This window comes from Palaemon carinicauda, chromosome 27, assembly GCF_036898095.1.
Source record: "Palaemon carinicauda isolate YSFRI2023 chromosome 27, ASM3689809v2, whole genome shotgun sequence".
Lineage (NCBI taxonomy): Eukaryota > Metazoa > Arthropoda > Malacostraca > Decapoda > Palaemonidae > Palaemon > Palaemon carinicauda.
Genome location: NC_090751.1, coordinates 95501056 through 95522800, shown reverse-complemented (window position 1 = coordinate 95522800; position 21745 = coordinate 95501056).

Genomic DNA, 21745 nt, shown 5'->3' with positions numbered 1-21745 from the left:
TGAAAACTAGGCCATTTAAGTGTACGAGAGTAGAATTCTCTCTCTCTCTCTCTCTCTCTCTCTCTCTCTCTCTCTCTCTCTCCTGAATACTATGCCATTTAAGTGTAGAGTAGAAATCTCTTCTCTCTCTCTCTCTCTCTCTCTCTCTCTCTCTCTCTCTCTCTCTCTCTCTCTCTCAATCCTGTCAATGGCAGAAGGCTAATGACGATTGCATAATATACATAACTTTATGCAATTATCAATCATAAATCAAGAATTCTTAGATTAAGTTCATAACTCTTACATAACTTCTTGATTAGGTAAACTATGTCAGTAATATTTTCGTAATTTTTCCACGATATTTAAAATCAATATAAATGTTAACCACAATGGCATTTAATACCAAATTCTACCTTGGGAATATATATCCACTGTAATTTATTTCTGGCAATAGCTTCAGGCTAAGCATTGATTAAAATCTCGAATATTAGTGATATATATTAATCTAACCTCGTGTTGCAAACTCACAATTCAGTTATCTTGGTGGAAATAGGTTTATTTCAAGTCTAATAACAGATATCTAAATTCGACAGTAATATGTACGCCAACTTGTAATAAACTTTAATATCTTTTCCTAGCTCAGTTGGTAGAGTCCTTGCAGGCATGGTTTCGGCCGCGTTGCACGAGTTCGAATCTCTGCCCAGCCGGAAGCTATTACCATAAGTGAATTCCAGTGGATATATATTCTCATGATAGAATTCAGTATTAAATGCCATTGTGGTTGATATTCACATTGATTAAAATCATGAGTGTATATATATATATATATATATATATATATATATATATATATATATATATATGTATACAAGTATACAATATTAAATCTTATATTATACATATCAATACATTATCTTCATACATAATACATATGGTATATATAATATAATGAATATATATGTTTTATTTATTTTAAATATTACATATATATATGATATATCATTATGTATTTCTGCATCAATAAAACGAAACTAAAAGAAAAATCATACATAAAAACAGAAAATAAACTATTTTGCGAACACAGTCTTTAGGAATTAAATGTAAAGTTTCGACTTCTGAATACTTTCATTAAATTGTAATATAATACTTAGTCTCCCGACGAACTCCCTTCCCCAAAAGGGGGCTTTTAACAGACATTATCCTTTGCAAAACATGAAATAAAAAACAAACCTAAATTTCTGGTAAAATTGTCCCGTTAAAAGAATATCGCCCGTATGTAGAGACTTGATCAAACTAAGAAACATGTTAACCTCTCTCTATTTCTGAATGTTGCCATATAGGGGTTAGATAAAATCATCGAAATAGTGATATGCCATTTTGAATGTAGGTTAAAAACATTATGGTATCAGTTATTAATAGACAATATCTCTTATCTCTTATCTTCAACTGGAGGGACACTCTGTGCAGACCTACGCCACGGCAGCCTATTTACTGACTTTTTGATCACCCTTGACCTTGACCTTTGACCTTAACATGTATCAATTGGTGTGCAAATATGAAGCAAGTTTGGCTGATTACGTGAACTAGATAGTTCGACTTTGACCATTGACCTTCCAAAATTTAATGGTTTCCAATTTTATATATATATATATATATATATATATATATATATATATATATATATATAACAGTTAATCCCAGCAAGTTGCATTACTCTACGATTGAGGCTGTTCACAAAAAAAAACACACACACTCACACAAATACACAAACAGGGGTGAAAACATAACCTCCTTCAAACTTCGTTGGCGGAGTTGTTAAAGTGAAATGCAATTTTGTATATAGGTTAAAGATAATATGGTATCGGTTACATGATATCGACAATAACTATTATTGTTTACCTTCGATAATGGAATTATTCAGAATGGTATAGAAAGAAAAATTTGCCATTGTTAATATTACTTGGGGGCGATTAGAATATTGAGTGAAGTGAAATGGATACATATGAGAATTTAAAACTGGTTTTTACTCTGTTAAGGAATGAATGACATTTAGATAATTAAAACTTCAGTAAAACAGAGTTTTTAATATAAGTTAAACGAATAAGTTTGATTTTATCCATAAACTATTAGTTCCAAAGTCCAAATATTGGGTAAATTTCAGGGGGATTCATCTAAGAATTTAAAACAAAGTTTTTACATTGTTAAGGAATGAATGACATTTAGATAATTAAAACTTAAGTAAAACGGGGTTTTTGATATAAGTTAAACGAATAAGTTTGAATTTATCCATAAACTATTAGTTCCAAAGTAAAAATATTAGGTAAATTTCGGGGGGATTCATCTAAGAATTTAAAACAGGTTTTTAATTCATTATCCATGTTTCATAAGATTTTTTATAATTCTGACCATCCTTTACAATTGGATCTTCCTGGACAGTTCCATCCTGTTCGTAATACTAGGTTTACAGTTAATTCTAATAGTCAGGCCTCCTCTATCATGAGGCTCAATACAACACAGTACTCAGAGGTTTTATTCCAGCTGTGACCCAAGTTGTGGAATGATCTTCCTAATCGGGTACTTGAATCAGTAGAAGTTCAAAAGTTCATACTTGCAGTAAATGTTTTTATGTTGAACAGGCTGACATGAGTCTTTTTGTAGTTTATATATGAAGTACCTGTTTTAATGTTATTAATGTTTTCAAAATATTTTATTTTAATTGTTCATTACTTTTTATATCGTTTATTCATTTCCCTATTTCCTTTGGTCGCTTGGCTACTTTTCCAACTAGGGTTGTAGCTTAGCTAATAATAATAATAATAATAATAATAATAATAATAATAATAATAATAATAAACAGAAAAATCTCTTCGAGATATTGTTGTTGCCACTTTGAACTTTTGAAGATCTACCGATTCAACTACCCGTTTAGGAAGATCATTCCACAACTTGGTCGCAGCTGGAATAAAGCTGGAGAAGACCTACCTATTAGAATTAACAGCATACATAGTATTACGAACAGGATGGAACTGTCCAGGAAGATTTGAATGTAAAGTATGGTCAGAAACGTCCCTGGACCTTAGATATGTATAATTTCTTCCTAAACAAAGTATAAATAAGGGTGAAAATATTTTATATATTCGTTTCAGTAACATGTTACTAACATAATACAAATCCTGAAATACAGAAAGGAAAAATCCAGAGGTGGCCGATGCGGTAACGTCCCTGACTGGTGAACGCCAGACTGGGGTTCGAGTCCCGCTCAAACCCGTTAGTATATTTGGTCGCTGAAACCTCCCCATCCATATGAGCTAAGGATGGGGTGTTTGGGGGAGCCTATAGGTCTATCAGCTGATTCATCAGCAGCCATTGCCTGGTCGTCCTTGGTCCTAGCATTGCTGAGTCATCAGCAGCCATTGCCTAGCCCTCTTTGGACCTAGCTTGGGTGGAGAGAGGGGCTTGGGCGCTGATCAGATACACACACACACAATATATATATATATATATATATATATATATATATATATATATATATATATATATAGATAGATAGATAGATAGATAGATAGATATAGATATAGATAGATAGATATAGATATAGATATGGTTAGTCTCTATGGCATCGTCCTACTTGATGGGGCAATGCCACTGTCCCTTGCCTCTGCCATTCATAAGCGGCCTTTAAAAAAGCCTCTAAAACATTACCTAACGTCTAAAAGAGTAACAAATCCCCATGGAGAGATTAATTGCCAGGGAGGATAAAGAAGAGCTTCGAAAGAACCAACAAGCAAAGGAAAAGAATATATATCCCACGGCAAGATAGACTATTCTCTGGGGGAACTAAAACACTTCTGTGAAAAATCTTTGGAACGAACAAATCTAGTCGACTTTATTCCGAGAGATTTAACAATATATTATATTCTTAACAGCTACTGGGAAGGGCATCAGTGTCTTAAGTCTCCTTAAGAGCGTGGATAAAGTAGTTCATTTTAAAGATTATAGAATAAGACCCACATCACCACGTCAAACAAAGTAGAGAAAATAATTATTAAACTTCGTAGAAAAATAAAATCCCCCTTATACAATAAAGAAGCAAGTGTGTGGGTGTGTTGGTATATATATTTAAATTGTATTATATTATATTGTATCATATATTGCATATAAATAAATATATACGTATATATATACATATATATACGTATATATATGTAATAGTTAGAATAGTAATATTACATGTTTAAAACAAATGACGTAATATGTCATGTTGGTTGGAAGAGCTAACCCTGAGATTTGCTGTAGTCATTCAAATTATAAACAGGATGTATAATGCAAAGACGGCAAATTGACATTCTTTCTTAACGTCAACATATTGTCTCCTCGTGTGAAAGTTTGTGACGTCACCGGATGCAGGTGTCTTCCGATTCCGTCACTTGGCTAAATTAAAGCAAGCATACGATATTTGTGATATCGGTAATTTATTCAGTTCATATCTAAACTTCACCAGAATTGGTCATGTGGACCAACACAGCTTCCTCCAGTGATGGAGATGTTTAACTCTGTTGTTTATTAAAAATAAAACTTAAAAACCATTAAGATGTATTCAGTAAACCATTTAAATACATCTGAAAAACAACTCATACTCAAATGTGTGCTTAAGACAGTAGCACACCAATAAATGGTGGCAGCGGTTAAACTCTAAGACAGCGATTAAACTCTAAGAATTAGAGAAATATCTTCAAGACTTCAAAATAAATAGCTGTAAAACCAGAGAAATATCTTCAAGACTTCAACATAAAAGCTGTAAAACCAGAGAATGATCTTCAAGACTTCAAAATAAAAGCTGTAATACCTGATAAAGATCTTCAAGAACTTAAAACTATCTACAAGAATCTACAATTTAGACTAAGTCCAACGGAAAAGCTAACATCAACATATGTTAGTATACAACTTGAATCTTCAATCAACATCCTAGGAAACCCAAGGACTGGCGTTCAACAATTGCAAGACATATCCAGGAAGAACTACATTCAACAAGAAACTAGAACGAGACATCGCTAACAAAACATCAAGAGAGAGAGAGAGAGAGAGGACGTGTCGACTTCATATAAACCTAAGTACAGAGATTTTGTATTCATTTCAGTTTGGGCAGTGAAGTGTAGTTATCACAAGTCGTTAGTCAATTATTACTGGGGTGAGTGAATTCCTAAACTTTGTTATAAGAAACTCAGAATTCTCATTTAGAATTTTTCTTTCTTTGTGCTAATTCCTTTTTCTTTCATAAACTCTTGGGGGGAAATGTTTTGGGATTAGTAACATTGTTGGGGGAATTTTATTATACATATGCGTTTACGCAGTGGGCGTCTGTACTCATATAGATATTTTGATAGGATTGAAAGGGGTCAAAGAGATAGAAAAAAAAAAATACAGCAGTCATGGCTCCTCCTGTCAGCCCTACCCCTGGACCTAGTGGTGTAGGCCAGGCTAATCCTCCTCCAATTGTGACGCTTGTAAATGCCAGGTCAGCAATCCTTCCTTTTCAAGGTCGTGTCAACGGGTTCTTGCCACAAAATGTGGAGTCATGGATTTCATCAATTGATACCCATTTAAATGCCAAACAAATCGTAGATCCTTTTGTACAATTACAAGAAGCTAAAAGTTTTATAGATTTTTCTAAGGGGGATGCGAGTGCGTATTTAAGAGGTGTTTCATTTCAGGAAGCAGTTACTTGGGATGATTTCAAAGTTAGGTTACGCGCGATTTATGGGGGTGAGGAAGCTTTGGATGTAGTGTTAACGTTAAGAAATACACTTAATCAAGCCACTATGAATAGGCTTAATGTTGTTGAGAGAGCAGCTCTCATAGCTGATAGGCTTAACGAATACCAGGACATTTTAGGTAATTCCACTTGGGTTACTAACGATAACATCTCCGTGAAAGATTTTTTACGATTAATGTATTTAACTTGCATGACACTTATGTGAAGAATTTTCTTCACTCTTCTTCTTTTAATCGTATTTTTAGCTCTCTTCTACTAATACTATAGCTACCCCTTAAACATTCTCTCCTACATCTAGTTTTCCTTAACGAAACATAGGAAGGACTATTCTAAACTTAAACTTGTTGACAGTGGCGCACGCCATGCTCGTGACGTCACAGCGTAGATACGCACAACAGATGGCCTTAGTTGTAACCCCGGCGTATGTTGGTTCTTTCCTTAAACTACATGGGTCGAGATTAAATTCCTAAACTGCACATTTTATATAAATTCCAATACTGCTGAATTAATGCATCTTATATTTCTCAATACCAATTAAGGTTTGTTAATTTTAAGATGTATGCCCATCGTACCAGTCCATTGCTAATTAATCATTTTAAATATTAATTTTTAGCAAGCCAGAATAGGTAGGATTATTGTATATATAACCTCCCTCAGAGCAGCAAGATTTATCTGAGTATTTAGTACAAAATCCTGCCTCCTCTGCACTCCTTTCAACAATATATTGCCCTGTCCTTAAGTCCCGATATGGCAACCCCAATGGATTACCATGCGCATCATGACCGTCACTTGTTTGGCAAGGTGAAGCCAGGTGATCTCCTCGACCTCTGTGTCGGCCCATTCATCAAGAAGCTGTGGTGACCGACTGACTAGCCTGGTCAGTAGTTAATCCGTGCACTTCTGGCTCACCCCCATCCCCCTCTTCCAAAACGTGTCTCACCAACGAGTCCTGTTGCTGCCGGTCGGAGAGATTGAGAAGAAGAGGAACCTGGTGTACCTAGTTGCAGCCAAAGTGAGATTCTTGGGGTGAGCCAGGTAAGAGTGCAGCGTGCCAATTAGTGCAACAACCAGGTCAACAGCTATCACGGGCATAGGACTAATCTTAAAGGAGTGCAGGTACTACAACAATGGCCATTTAGTTTTCCCCCATTTTTTATTAGCTTAGATTAATTTAACTTTATAGGGAACCTGGCTAATTACACTATTCGGACTGTGTGCGGTGGGATTGTGTGTATATATTTTTTCTATACAATTTTTTGCCTTTTGAGACTAACATAGTCTCTGGGTCACGTGGGCCACGTGCCAGACCCCATTTTGATTTTGATTGTTGCAGACCACGTGTCTAACCCATCATTTTCATTATTTGAATTGCATTTCTTTTGATACCATTTTTTGTCTTTGTTAAGATGTCCGTTTCTTTGATGTAAATTTGTGAAATAAATCAATATTAGGTTAATTAAACCTCCTTAGTATTTTTGCTCCCTCATTTATTTTAATGTGTGAAATGAATAGTTGATCACGGGACAAAGTACCCAATATTTAAAGAGTAAGTCTATAGGTGGTAACAGCGAGGTACTTTGCATTAATATATTTGCTTCGAAGGTAAAGATCCTTATCTTTAAACTTTTAAACTACTTTACATCACTGCTCCCATTTTGGATTTTGTCTACCTTACATTAACGTAAAATAACTGTCCAGCATTTCATTGGGGTAGCTGGGACGGAGCCGGAACAGAGCCTGAGAATGAGATGACTATAGACCTGACAAAGCTAGAGTAGGCCATAAATTATTGTTAATCCTACGTGTGGAGTGCTTCGGCCTCTGGACAGTAAAATTTCCCCCTTTTGTATTTAAAGAGTGTTGGTTTGTGAATTGTGACAGTAAAGTATTAGCAGGGTGTTTGTGGCCCGAAGTAAGTGCTCATATCCTCCCCTGTTGAACTTTATGTAACTGTTATAAGGAGACTTTCCCGGACTAAGTTCCCACTCAGAACACAACCATTAAAAAATTCTCCACAACTTATGTTGCCTGAAGCTTTAGTGCGGTGCTTTGATAAGAAGTTAATGCCTGCAAGTACGGAATTGGATGTCTATAAACAGATAAAGAAACACATGTCCAAGTGTCCAGATCTCGATCCCGTGTTAACTCAAGTTTTTGCTAAGAATGAAACAAAACCACAAACAGTGAACGTAATTAACAATCCAGTAGCGGGAGTGACGTGTTACAACTGCAAACGTCAAGGTCACATAAGCGCAGACTGTAGAACGAAATTTTGTTCAGTTCACAACACAGCATCACATTCTTATAGTCAATGTTACGCGCGTAAGACACAACAATATCCTAGAAATACACAGTCAATTCCACAGTCAGTTCCATATGGAAATAAAAAGAAAAATCCTCATTTTAACAATAAGAAGAAACAACAAAATGTCAATGCAGTTCAGAGTCCGAAACAAACAAACACTTCTTCAAATATCGCTGAGCCTGGGCCGTCAAACCAGACCTCGCAAAGTCAGCCTAATTTTCAGAATGTGCAGAGCAAAGCAAATACCACATAGTTAACTCTAGAGGGGAAGAGAGTGATGTTGGGTCAAGGTCATTTATGTCAACATCAATAGTATTGAATAATCAATTTAATGTTTTATCAGATGATTGTGAGACAATAGATTTTCCTATGAAACACACGACCGAATTAAGTAAAACAGTGCATGCTCCCGTAGATTTGCAACGAATTCATACAATAATAAGCCAAAATGAGTTACGGCCAACCTTATATGCTGTAAATTTAGAACACAAATCCTTTACGTTATTTTTTGACTCTGGTAGTCCACGTAATATTATGGATTTGAAGACGCATCATTTGTTGTTTTCGAACTTTCCGATTGAAAAATCAGGAATTAGACTTTCAGGTATAGGAAATAATGAATTAAACGTCATAGGCATAACTCATATTCAGTTCAGAGTCGGTAATCGCACGTTTGCCGATACATTTGTTGTTGTGAAAAACATTAATATGTATCCAGCTGTAATTATAGGATACCCATCTATGGGAAATCAAAACATTATCTTAGCTCCTGCCAAGCACGGCGTGTATATCAAAGGGAAATTCTATAAGTCTTCTAATACTTTAAAGTCAGTTTTGGATAAAAAGGAGACGACAAATGTAACCGTAACGTACGTTGAAGAACCAATAACTTGTCTCACTAATAAAGAAATAATATACGCGACCCAGCAGAATTCTCGTTCACCCGTAATATCATCTTGCACGCAATATATCGAACCAAACATACCTTCGAATTTAATAGTGCAAATAAAGAAAACACTACCGGGATCTGAAATATTAATCCTTTCCGATACTTTGAAAACTAACGGATTGTCTGTCACACAAGCTATTTATACAGTAGGCTCACATCAGCAATGTAATATCGAAGTCTGTAATCATTTAAATAACACTTTAGTAATTCACAAAAATCAACATATCTTGGATGTAGAAGTTTATAAACATCGTATTCTTACCGTTGCTGAAATCAATCACTCTCAATCAGTTGCGGATGAATCCCTTTTACGATCTATTAAAAATAAAATCAGTAAGGACATTCAAGACGAAGAAATTCAGCAGAAAATTTTTGAACTTTTAACTAAATATACAGATGTCTTTTCCACTACGGATGGATCCTTAGGAAAAACAGATGTGATCGAGCATCAAATAAGGTTAAAAGACAAGAAAAAAATTATATATGTACCCTCGTACAGACTCCCTATGAAATTCCAGAATGAAATAAATGATGAAGTAGGTAAAATGTTAGAGGAAGGAGTCATTAGAAAATCAAATAGCCCTTATAATTTTCCTTTAATAGTTGTACCGAAAAAAGATCGAACATGGCGTATCTGCGTCGACTTTCGTCGTCTAAACGAGGAAACGATCCCTGATCGATTCCCAGTGCCATGTACTGACGATATTTTGTCTTTGTTAGGTCAGAATAAATATTTTACCAGTTTGGACTTACTTAAAGGCTTTCACCAGATATCATTAGAAGAAGATAGTATCCCATACACAGCCTTCAGCACAGCCAGGGGACATTATGAATTTTTACGGATGCCTTTTGGTTTACGTTGTGCTCCTATAACATTTACAAGAATGATTAACATAGTGTTTGGAGACTTGTTAGGGGATATATTGCATGCCTATATGGATGATCTTGTAATCTTTTCCAACACCTTAGAAGAACATCTACGTAAGTTAGAACTAGTACTACAGAGATTAAGACAACATAACTTAAGGGTAAAGATTAGTAAGTGTGAATTTTTCAAAACAGAATTAATATATTTGGGTTTCATGGTGTCAAGCCAAGGTCTTAAAGTAGTCCATGATAAGGTGTCGGCTATACGTAATTTTCCCATACCTACTAATGTCAAGGGAATACAGCAATTTCTGGGTTGTAGTGGATATTACAGGCGTTTTATACGCAACTATTCAATAATAGCCGCTCCTTTAACTGATCTTACGAAGAAGGGCGTAGATTTCATATGGTCTGAGCAACATCAACAGGCGTTTAATACTTTGAAAGATGAACTGTGTAGTTCTCCTATCTTAAAATTTCCTGACTTCGGTAAGGAATTCTTCATTGCAACAGACGCCTCAGACTTAGGAGTAGGAGGGGTATTGCTTCAGCAATATGATAAACAGTTTTTCCCGATAGCTTTCTATTCTCGAAAATTGAGAACTTCCGAAAGTAAGTATGCAGTAATAGACAAGGAAGGACTAGCTATTGTTAATTCGCTAGTGCATTTTAAGTTCATAATTTACGGTTATCCCGTTAAGGTTCTTACTGACCATAAACCACTAACAGAGTTCTTTAAAGGCTTCAATCACAGCCCTAAACGAACTCGGTGGCATTTAATCATTCAAGATTTTGGCACAAGAATCGGGTATTTACCTGGGAAAGCAAATATCATTGCGGATGCATTATCACGCAACCCCGTGTCATCTTGTACGGAGTCTTTAGCTGAATTAATAGATATATCAACATCCATGCCTATTGTAAAAACAATATCTGAACAAGAAGATTTAGGCTGGAGTGCTGAATTGTTACAGACTGAGCAAAGAAAAGATCAGAAAATAGAAACAATTATAAATGCTTTGAAAGGCAATCATAAAGAAAAGGAATATATAAAGTATAAGCAGCAGAATTATATAATCAAAGATAATATTCTGTGTAGGACTGTGACAAGGAAAACCCGCAATACACCACATGTAACTAACGACCAGGTAGTAGTACCAATCTCACTTATTTCCACTGTCCTGAATTGGTTGCATTCAAATCCATTACATGGACACCCTGGGTTCTCATTAATGTCACAGAAAGCCAAATCATTGTTTTATTGGCATACAATGCTTACAGATATAAAAAGACACATAGCTAATTGTCGCACATGTCAGGAAAACAAAGGGCATACGAAAACACCTGTCAGCCTAGGAGCTTATCCTGTTCCCAATCAACCCTTTGAAAGAATACATTTAGATTTGTTAACAGGATTTTACGAGTCAGATAGAGGAAATAAGCACCTCTTAGTAATTATAGATGCTTTAACTCGATATACAGAACTAATTGCGCTTAAAACTAAAACTGCGATTGAATGCGCTAGGAAGTTTTACGAGTGTTACATTTGTAAACATGGAATTCCACACATGATAATCTCAGACTCGGGTGGTGAATTTAATAATCACTTTCTTACCTCATTGTGTGAATTCCTCAACATAAAGAAGATTAATACCATGATATATCACCCAGAGTCGAATGGGCTAGTGGAAAGAGCAAATAGGAAGATATTAAATATATTAAGGGTAACACTAGGGGGATCAGACCCCAACTGGGATATTGCAATACCGGCGGCACTGAGTACTCTGAATCATTCATATCATATATCAATTAAAATGTCACCGCATGAAGCATTGTATGGTACCCCAGTTAGAACACCTTTCAATGTATTAACGCCTACAACTAATCTATCAAATCCTTTAAAAGAATGTATAAATGCAAGTATAAGTCGATATGATATCCTTCGAAAGAATTTAGAAGAATCACAAATCATAATGAAAAGGAATCATGATAAAATAGCGAAACCAACTAAAACATATACCGTGGGTGATAACATCTATATTCAAATCAATGTCAGAAAAGGGCTCAACTATAAACTAACACCTAAGTTTGAAGGCCCATTTAACATTTTGGAAACATTAACGGCCAATAGGTTTAGAATTCAAAACGTAGCCCAACCCACGGATGAGAGAATAGTACCATTGTCTCACATAAGAAATTAAAAAGAAAAGAGAGGAAAAGAAGTGAGGAAAAATTTTATTTTGTGTGACTAAAAGTTTTCTTTTTAATACAGGAGTAATTACATATATTTTTTCTCGTTACAGGTTTCCAAGATGAATTTTTTGTTGTTGGGAGTGATATTGTTCGCTCAGACATTTTTCTCGTATGGGATGAGTTCTAAGACTAAAAATATATGTTTTAAATATGGCAATATAGTTGAAAGACAAGAAGACATTTTTATTACATCAACCAACGTAATTGTCGAAGTGCATATGCAAGCAATTTTTCTTCAAGAGAATGATGTCACTAGCTTAAGAACCGCCATTTCAAGGTTTTCTGCATCATTGGATGAGTTGCATAGGAGACATTTTCATTTGACTACTAAGAGTTTGCTTGGATCAACATTAAAAGTTGCAGAGATGCTATCTGATGACTTGAAAAATAAGACTGGCGAGACAGGATCTTTGGCTTATGACCTTTTGATGTGGACTGTAGGACACGAACATAAAGAAAGACGGAATCCGTTCATTTATGCTGCATTAAGCATCTTTGGGTCTGTTGCAAGTTTAGGTTTAGGACTTTCCAATCGTCTTAAAATTAGTAATCAAAATAAGAAAATTGAGTTCTTGACTCATAAAGATGAATTGATTATGTCAGAACTAAGGGATCAGTTAGCTTCAATCAATAAAATTATGGATTTGTTAAATGAACATTCAGATAATATCGTTCAAATTATGGAAGTACAGGATTTGTTGGCAACATTAACGTATTATGATTCAAAGATAGATCACATACATAACAGAATTGCACATTTCATTGAGAAATCCAAGGATTATGTAGAAGCTATCACGTTAGCAACTAAAGGTGTATTGACGCCCCATTTGTTGCCTATACGTTACTTAAAATTAGTTCTGGAGAACGGAAGGGATAAACTAGGCTATGTTCCTTTGTTAGACGAACATAGGTTAGAATTTTATTACAGCCTAATTACAGTAAACGTAGATAATAACAAGATTAGGATTACAATTCCCTTTGATTCTTCTGATGCCTGGCAATCTTACAGGATATCACCATTTCCGACTTTCATGACGAATCACTCAAATCCAGTAATATCCAGTTTGACAGGACACGTATTGATTTCCCCAGACAAGGAAACATATACGGTCATTAAAGACTTAAATCAATTAACTCACTGTTCAGACGCAATGGATAGAAAAATATGTACAGCTGACTCATTTGAATTCCGTAAAAACTTAATGGATTCATGCGAGTTAGGTATAGTGCTAGACGGTGCTCTCTCCCATACAAGTGAAAATTGTCTGGATAAGCTTTATCCCTTTGACAATAAAGAATTCAATTGCAGACTAAATAATGGCTCGTGGATACGATACGACAAGGACGGCTTCAATGTATCATGCCCTGACGGATCCACATCCTTCAACCACATCTTCGTCGCAGCAGATGGCTGTATCGGGACTTCCCCGAATTCCATGGTGACTGGCCTACGGACAATCATCAGAGAACGAGCCTACTTCACGAACTTCACGTGGACCTCTACAATGCCAGCACTTCCTCTCCCCTACAACGGCCGTGTGGCAAAGCGGTTGATGAAACTTACCGAAAAGGACCACCTGTCACCGACTTATAAAGAGATTCTTCACCCCATAATACTGGCTAGTTTGTGTGTCACGGTGATAATATTTATCGCCGTGAACATCCTTGTTTGGCGTAGATTACGGCACAGCAAGCAGCTACAAAGGAACGAGTTGCATAGCCCTGACAATACCCCCTACCTGATCCAGTTCAAAGCTGTATGAGTGGCCACCTCATTCGCTAAGGGAGTAATTTGTCAGGAAGATGTTTGTATGAAAAGCTGATTAGTACGCTAGTAATATGTAATTAAAGAAATTCTCTACATTTGCATTGTTAAAAATACATTTAAAATAACATTTAAAAAAATAAATAAAATAAAAAGGATATAAATCATTTTTTTTCTCTCGGCATCTAATAAAAGTATATAAGCCGGAATGTTAAAAAAAGAAAAGAGAAAAAAAAAAAATATAATAAAATATATAACAGAATCTATGGGCATCTAATAAAATATATCAGCCCTATATATAAATATATATATATATATATGTACGAAACCGTGGTACGTGTACGTACCAGGAATTCGTGTTTGTGCACTAAAAATTGAGTATCTTGTTTCTGACAAAGGTAACAATTATTCTTTATCAAGTTACCGAATCATTTGTAAGTCAGAATTTATTTTGTTTTTTGGTACCATGTAATCATTTGCTAGCAATGTACCATATATGTGATCTTGGTTTTATCATGTATTTTTCTTTTTGCTTTGGTAATATCTTTTTTGTATGCATTATTGTTATTATTTTTTGATGTGCCTGTTTGGACATTCGTCCTCAGTTGGTTATGGCTAATGTTAAACAAAGAATAATACGTATGTCCAGTCACACCTAATAACCATGTTTCGGCTTGTTGTTAAATTTTTGTAAAAAAATTGAGATAGCTGGCCGAGCTTATGTAATAGTTAGAATAGTAATATTACATGTTTAAAACAAATGACGTAATATGTCATGTTGGTTGGAAGAGCTAACCCTGAGATTTGCTGTAGTCATTCAAATTATAAACAGGATGTATAATGCAAACACGGCAAATTGACATTCTTTCTTAACGTCAACACATTGTCTCCTCGTGTGAAAGTTTGTGACGTCACCGGATGCAGGTGTCTTCCGATTCCGTCACTTGGCTAAATTAAAGCAAGCATACGATATTTGTGATATCAGTAATTTATTCAGTTCATATCTAAACTTCACCAGAATTGGTCATGTGGACCAACACAGCTTCCTCCAGTGATGGAGATGTTTAACTCTGTTGTTTATTAAAAATAAAACTTAAAAACCATTAAGATGTATTCAGTAAACCATTTAAATACATCTGAAAAACAACTCATACTCAAATGTGTGCTTAAGACAGTAGCACACCAATATATATATATATATATATATATATATATATATATATATATATATATATATATATATATATATATATATATATATATATATATAAAAAACTTGGTTACAATAAGCAACAAGTCAACTACTGGTCTCTCCTGGTCCTTCTTGTAGGGAGAGAGGAAGTTATCATACCCTGATGAGAGGGGTTGTAGTTAGGGGAGGGGGAGGGGTGGAAAAGGTTGAATCTGCATGGGCCTTATTCCTCTGAGGTGTGTGTGCGTGTGTGTGCATATCTATGAGAATATTTAATGACATTTTTGACAGTTTGCGTACACTAGTACTACATGTTATTTAGATCTGTAAACGAAACTTTAAATCCCAGTCTTACATTCGAAGGAATTTTGTTTTAAATGTCACTCATGAATGACAGAGACAAGAGACAGGGCCAATTCTCGAGTAGGACAATGCCCTAGAGATTGACCACATACACTTATGATCAGCAACCAAGGCTCCTCTCTATCAAGCTAGGACCAGGGAAGGCCAGACAATGGCTGCTGATGACTCGACGAGTAGTTCTATAAGCTACCTCAACTACCAATTCCCTAGCATAACAATGCCCTACAGGCGGACCATATATACATATGATCAGCGCCCAAGCCTCCTTTCCATCAAGCTAGGACCAGGGAGGGCCAGGCAATGGCTGCTGATGACTCAAGTAGATCTATAAGCTACCCCAAGTTCATAGAAACTACCAAGCTTGACCGGGTCTCGAACTCCGAGTAGGGTGAGAGAAAGTGGTCATACCCTGGTAAGACTAGGTATCGCGAGAGACAGTCTGAAACTACACTCTACCACAAATTGCCAAACCAGCAGGTTGTAGTTAGGAAAGGGGGATGGGGGATGGAACGAATCTGTGCATGTTTGTGTGCATATCTACCTAAATACTTAGACGTCATTTTTGTCATGTCGTGTACACTATTTTTATATAATAGGATGAATTTTCTGATGAAATTTGCTGACATGGTGGTAACGTCCTTGCCTGATGATTGCCAGACTTAGGTTCGAGTCCCGTTCAAACTCGTTAGTTCCTTTGATCGCTACAACCTTCGCAATCCTTGTGAGCTAAGGATAAAGGGTTTAGAGAAGAATAAAGGTCTATCTGCTGAGTCATCAGTAGCTATTTCCTGGCCCTCCTTGGTCCTAGCTTGTGTGGAGAGGGAGCTAGGGCACTGATCATATGTAATTTGGTCAGTCTCTAGGGCATTGTCCTGCTTGCTGGTGCAATGTTACTGTCTCTGCCTCTGCTATTCATAACCTGCCCTTAAACCTTTAAACCTCCTTGGTCCTAGCTTGTGTGGAGAGGGAGCTAGGGCACTGATCAAATATAATATGGTCAGTCTCTAGGGCATTGTCCGGCTTGATAGTGCAATGTTACTGTCTCTTGCCTCTGCCATTCATGACCTGCCCTTAAACCTTTAAACCTCCTTGGTCCTAGCTTGTGTGGAGAGGGAGCTAGGGCACTGATCAAATATAATATGGTCAGTCTCTAGGGCATTGTCCGGCTTGATAGTGCAATGTTACTGTCTCTTGCCTCTGCCATTCATGACCTGCCCTTAAACCTTTAAACCTCCTTGGTCCTAGCTTGTGTGGAGAGGGAGCTAGGGCACTGATCAAATATAATATGGTCAGTCTCTAGGGCATTGTCCGGCTTGATAGTGCAATGTTACTGTCTCTTGCCTCTGCCATTCATGACCTGCCCTTAAACCTTTAAACCTCCTTGGTCCTAGCTTGTGTGGAGAGGGAGCTAGGGCACTGATCAAATATAATATGGTCAGTCTCTAGGGCATTGTCCGGCTTGATAGTGCAATGTTACTGTCTCTTGCCTCTGCCATTCATGACCTGCCCTTAAACCTTTAAACCTCCTTGGTCCTAGCTTGTGTGGAGAGGGAGCTAGGGCACTGATCAAATATAATATGGTCAGTCTCTAGGGCATTGTCCGGCTTGATAGTGCAATGTTACTGTCTCTTGCCTCTGCCATTCATGACCTGCCCTTAAACCTTTAAACCTCCTTGGTCCTAGCTTGTGTGGAGAGGGAGCTAGGGAACTGATCAAATATAATATGGTCAGTCTCTAGGGCATTGTCCGGCTTGATAGTGCAATGTTACTGTCTCTTGCCTCTGCCATTCATGACCTGCCCTTAAACCTTTAAACCTCCTTGGTCCTAGCTTGTGTGGAGAGGGAGCTAGGGCACTGATCAAATATAATATGGTCAGTCTCTAGGGCATTGTCCGGCTTGATAGTGCAATGCTACTGTCTCTTGCCTCTGCCATTCATGACCTGCCCTTAAACCTTTAAACCTCCTTGGTCCTAGCTTGTGTGGAGAGGGAGCTAGGGCACTGATCAAATATAATATGGTCAGTCTCTAGGGCATTGTCCGGCTTGATAGTGCAATGCTACTGTCTCTTGCCTCTGCCATTCATGACCTGCCCTTAAACCTTTAAACCTCCTTGGTCCTAGCTTGTGTGGAGAGGGAGCTAGGGCACTGATCAAATATAATATGGTCAGTCTCTAGGGCATTGTCCGGCTTGATAGTGCAATGCTACTGTCTCTTGCCTCTGCCATTCATGACCTGCCCTTAAACCTTTAAACCTCCTTGGTCCTAGCTTGTGTGGAGAGGGAGCTAGGGCACTGATCATATATAATATGGTCAGTCTCTAGGGCATTGTCCGGCTTGATAGTGCAATGTTACTGTCTCTTGCCTCTGCCATTCATGACCTGCCCTTAAACCTTTAAACCTCCTTGGTCCTAGCTTGTGTGGAGAGGGAGCTAGGGCACTGATCAAATACAATATGGTCAGTCTCTAGGGCATTGTCCGGCTTGATAGTGCAATGCTACTGTCTCTTGCCTCTGCCATTCATGACCTGCCCTTAAACCTTTAAACCTCCTTGGTCCTAGCTTGTGTGGAGAGGGAGCTAGGGCACTGATCAAATATAATATGGTCAGTCTCTAGGGCATTGTCCGGCTTGATAGTGCAATGTTACTGTCTCTTGCCTCTGCCATTCATGACCTGCCCTTAAACCTTTAAACCTCCTTGGTCCTAGCTTGTGTGGAGAGGGAGCTAGGGCACTGATCAAATACAATATGGTCAGTCTCTAGGGCATTGTCCGGCTTGATAGTGCAATGTTACTGTCTCTTGCCTCTGCCATTCATGACCTGCCCTTAAACCTTTAAACCTCCTTGGTCCTAGCTTGTGTGGAGAGGGAGCTAGGGCACTGATCAAATACAATATGGTCAGTCTCTAGGGCATTGTCCGGCTTGATAGTGCAATGTTACTGTCTCTTGCCTCTGCCATTCATGACCTGCCCTTAAACCTTTAAACCTCCTTGGTCCTAGCTTGTGTGGAGAGGGAGCTAGGGCACTGATCAAATACAATATGGTCAGTCTCTAGGGCATTGTCCGGCTTGATAGTGCAATGTTACTGTCTCTTGCCTCTGCCATTCATGACCTGCCCTTAAACCTTTAAACCTCCTTGGTCCTAGCTTGTGTGGAGAGGGAGCTAGGGCACTGATCAAATACAATATGGTCAGTCTCTAGGGCATTGTCCGGCTTGATAGTGCAATGTTACTGTCTCTTGCCTCTGCCATTCATGACCTGCCCTTTAACCTTTAAACCTCCTTGGTCCTAGCTTGTGTGGAGAGGGAGCTAGGGCACTGATCAAATACAATATGGTCAGTCTCCAGGGCATTGTCCGGCTTGATAGTGCAATGTTACTGTCTCTTGCCTCTGCCATTCATGACCTGCCCTTAAACCTTTAAACCTCCTTGGTCCTAGCTTGTGTGGAGAGGGAGCTAGGGCACTGATCAAATACAATATGGTCAGTCTCTAGGGCATTGTCCGGCTTGATAGTGCAATGTTACTGTCTCTTGCCTCTGCCATTCATGACCTGCCCTTAAACCTTTAAACCTCCTTGGTCCTAGCTTGTGTGGAGAGGGAGCTAGGGCACTGATCAAATACAATATGGTCAGTCTCTAGGGCATTGTCCGGCTTGATAGTGCAATGTTACTGTCTCTTGCCTCTGCCATTCATGACCTGCCCTTAAACCTTTAAACCTCCTTGGTCCTAGCTTGTGTGGAGAGGGAGCTAGGGCACTGATCAAATACAATATGGTCAGTCTCTAGGGCATTGTCCGGCTTGATAGTGCAATGTTACTGTCTCTTGTCTCTGCCATTCATGACCTGCCCTTAATCTTTTAAACCTCCTTGGTCCTAGCTTGTGTGGAGAGGGAGCTAGGGCACTGATCAAATACAATATGGTCAGTCTCTAGGGCATTGTCCGGCTTGATAGTGCAATGTTACTGTCTCTTGCCTCTGCCATTCATGACCTGCCCTTACACCTTTAAACCTCCTTGGTCCTAGCTTGTGTGGAGAGGGAGCTAGGGCACTGATCAAATACAATATGGTCAGTCTCTAGGGCATTGTCCGGCTTGATAGTGCAATGTTACTGTCTCTTGCCTCTGACATTCATGACCTGCCCTTAAACCTTTAAACCTCCTTGGTCCTAGCTTGTGTGGAGAGGGAGCTAGGGCACTGATCAAATACAATATGGTCAGTCTCTAGGGCATTGTCCGGCTTGATAGTGCAATGTTACTGTCTCTTGCCTCTGCCATTCATGACCTGCCCTTAAACCTTTAAACCTCCTTGGTCCTAGCTTGTGTGGAGAGGGAGCTAGGGCACTGATCATATATAATATGGTCAGTCTCTAGGGCATTGTCCGGCTTGATAGTGCAATGCTTCTGTCTCTTGCCTCTGCCATTCATGACCTGCCCTTAAACCTTTAAACCTCCTTGGTCCTAGCTTGTGTGGAGAGGGAGCTAGGGCACTGATCAAATACAATATGGTCAGTCTCTAGGGCATTGTCCGGCTTGATAGTGCAATGTTACTGTCTCTTGCCTCTGCCATTCATGACCTGCCCTTAAACCTTTAAACCTCCTTGGTCCTAGCTTGTGTGGAGAGGGAGCTAGGGCACTGATCAAATACAATATGGTCAGTCTCTAGGGCATTGTCCGGCTTGATAGTGCAATGCTTCTGTCTCTTGCCTCTGCCATTCATGACCTGCCCTTGAACCTTTAAACCTCCTTGGTCCTAGCTTGTGTGGAGAGTGAGCTAGAGCACTGATCAAATATAATATGGTCAGTCTCTAGGGCATTGTCCGGCTTGATAGTGCAATGCTACTGTCTCTTGCCTCTGCCATTCATGACCTGCCCTTAAACCTTTAAACCTCCTTGGTCCTAGCTTGTGTGGAGAGGGAGCTAGGGCACTGATCAAATATAATATGGTCAGTCTCTAGGGCATTGTCCGGCTTGATAGTGCAATGCTACTGTCTCTTGCCTCTGCCATTCATGACCTGCCCTTAAACCTTTAAACCTCCTTGGTCCTAGCTTGTGTGGAGAGGGAGCTAGGGCACTGATCAAATATAATATGGTCAGTCTCTAGGGCATTGTCCGGCTTGATAGTGCAATGCTACTGTCTCTTGCCTCTGCCATTCATGACCTGCCCTTAAACCTTTAAACCTCCTTGGTCCTAGCTTGTGTGGAGAGGGAGCTAGGGCACTGATCAAATATAATATGGTCAGTCTCTAGGGCATTGTCCGGCTTGATAGTGCAATGCTACTGTCTCTTGCCTCTGCCATTCATGACCTGCCCTTAAACCTTTAAACCTCCTTGGTCCTAGCTTGTGTGGAGAGGGAGCTAGGGCACTGATCAAATATAATATGGTCAGTCTCTAGGGCATTGTCCGGCTTGATAGTGCAATGTTACTGTCTCTTGCCTCTGCCATTCATGACCTGCCTTTAAACCTTTAAACCTCCTTGGTCCTAGCTTGTGTGGAGAGGGAGCTAGGGCACTGATCAAATATAATATGGTCAGTCTCTAGGGCATTGTCCGGCTTGATAGTGCAATGTTACTGTCTCTTGCCTCTGCCATTCATGACCTGCCCTTAAACTTTTAAACCTCCTTGGTCCTAGCTTGTGGGGAGAGGGAGCTAGGGCACTGATCAAATATAATATGGTCAGTCTCTAGGGCATTGTCCGGCTTGATAGTGCAATGTTACTGTCTCTTGCCTCTGCCATTCATGACCTGCCCTTAAACCTTTAAACCTCCTTGGTCCTAGCTTGTGTGGAGAGGGAGCTAGGGCACTGATCAAATATAATATGGTCAGTCTCTAGGGCATTGTCCGGCTTGATAGTGCAATGTTACTGTCTCTTGCCTCTGCCATTCATGACCTGCCCTTAAACCTTTAAACCTCCTTGGTCCTAGCTTGTGTGGAGAGGGAGCTAGGGCACTGATCAAATATAATATGGTCAGTCTCTAGGGCATTGTCCGGCTTGATAGTGCAATGTTACTGTCTCTTGCCTCTGCCATTCATGACCTGCCCTTAAACCTTTAAACCTCCTTGGTCCTAGCTTGTGTGGAGAGGGAGCTAGGGCACTGATCAAATATAATATGGTCAGTCTCTAGGGCATTGTCCGGCTTGATAGTGCAATGTTACTGTCTCTTGCCTCTGCCATTCATGACCTGCCCTTAAACCTTTAAACCTCCTTGGTCCTAGCTTGTGGGGAGAGGGAGCTAGGGCACTGATCAAATATAATATGGTCAGTCTCTAGGGCATTGTCCGGCTTGATAGTGCAATGTTACTGTC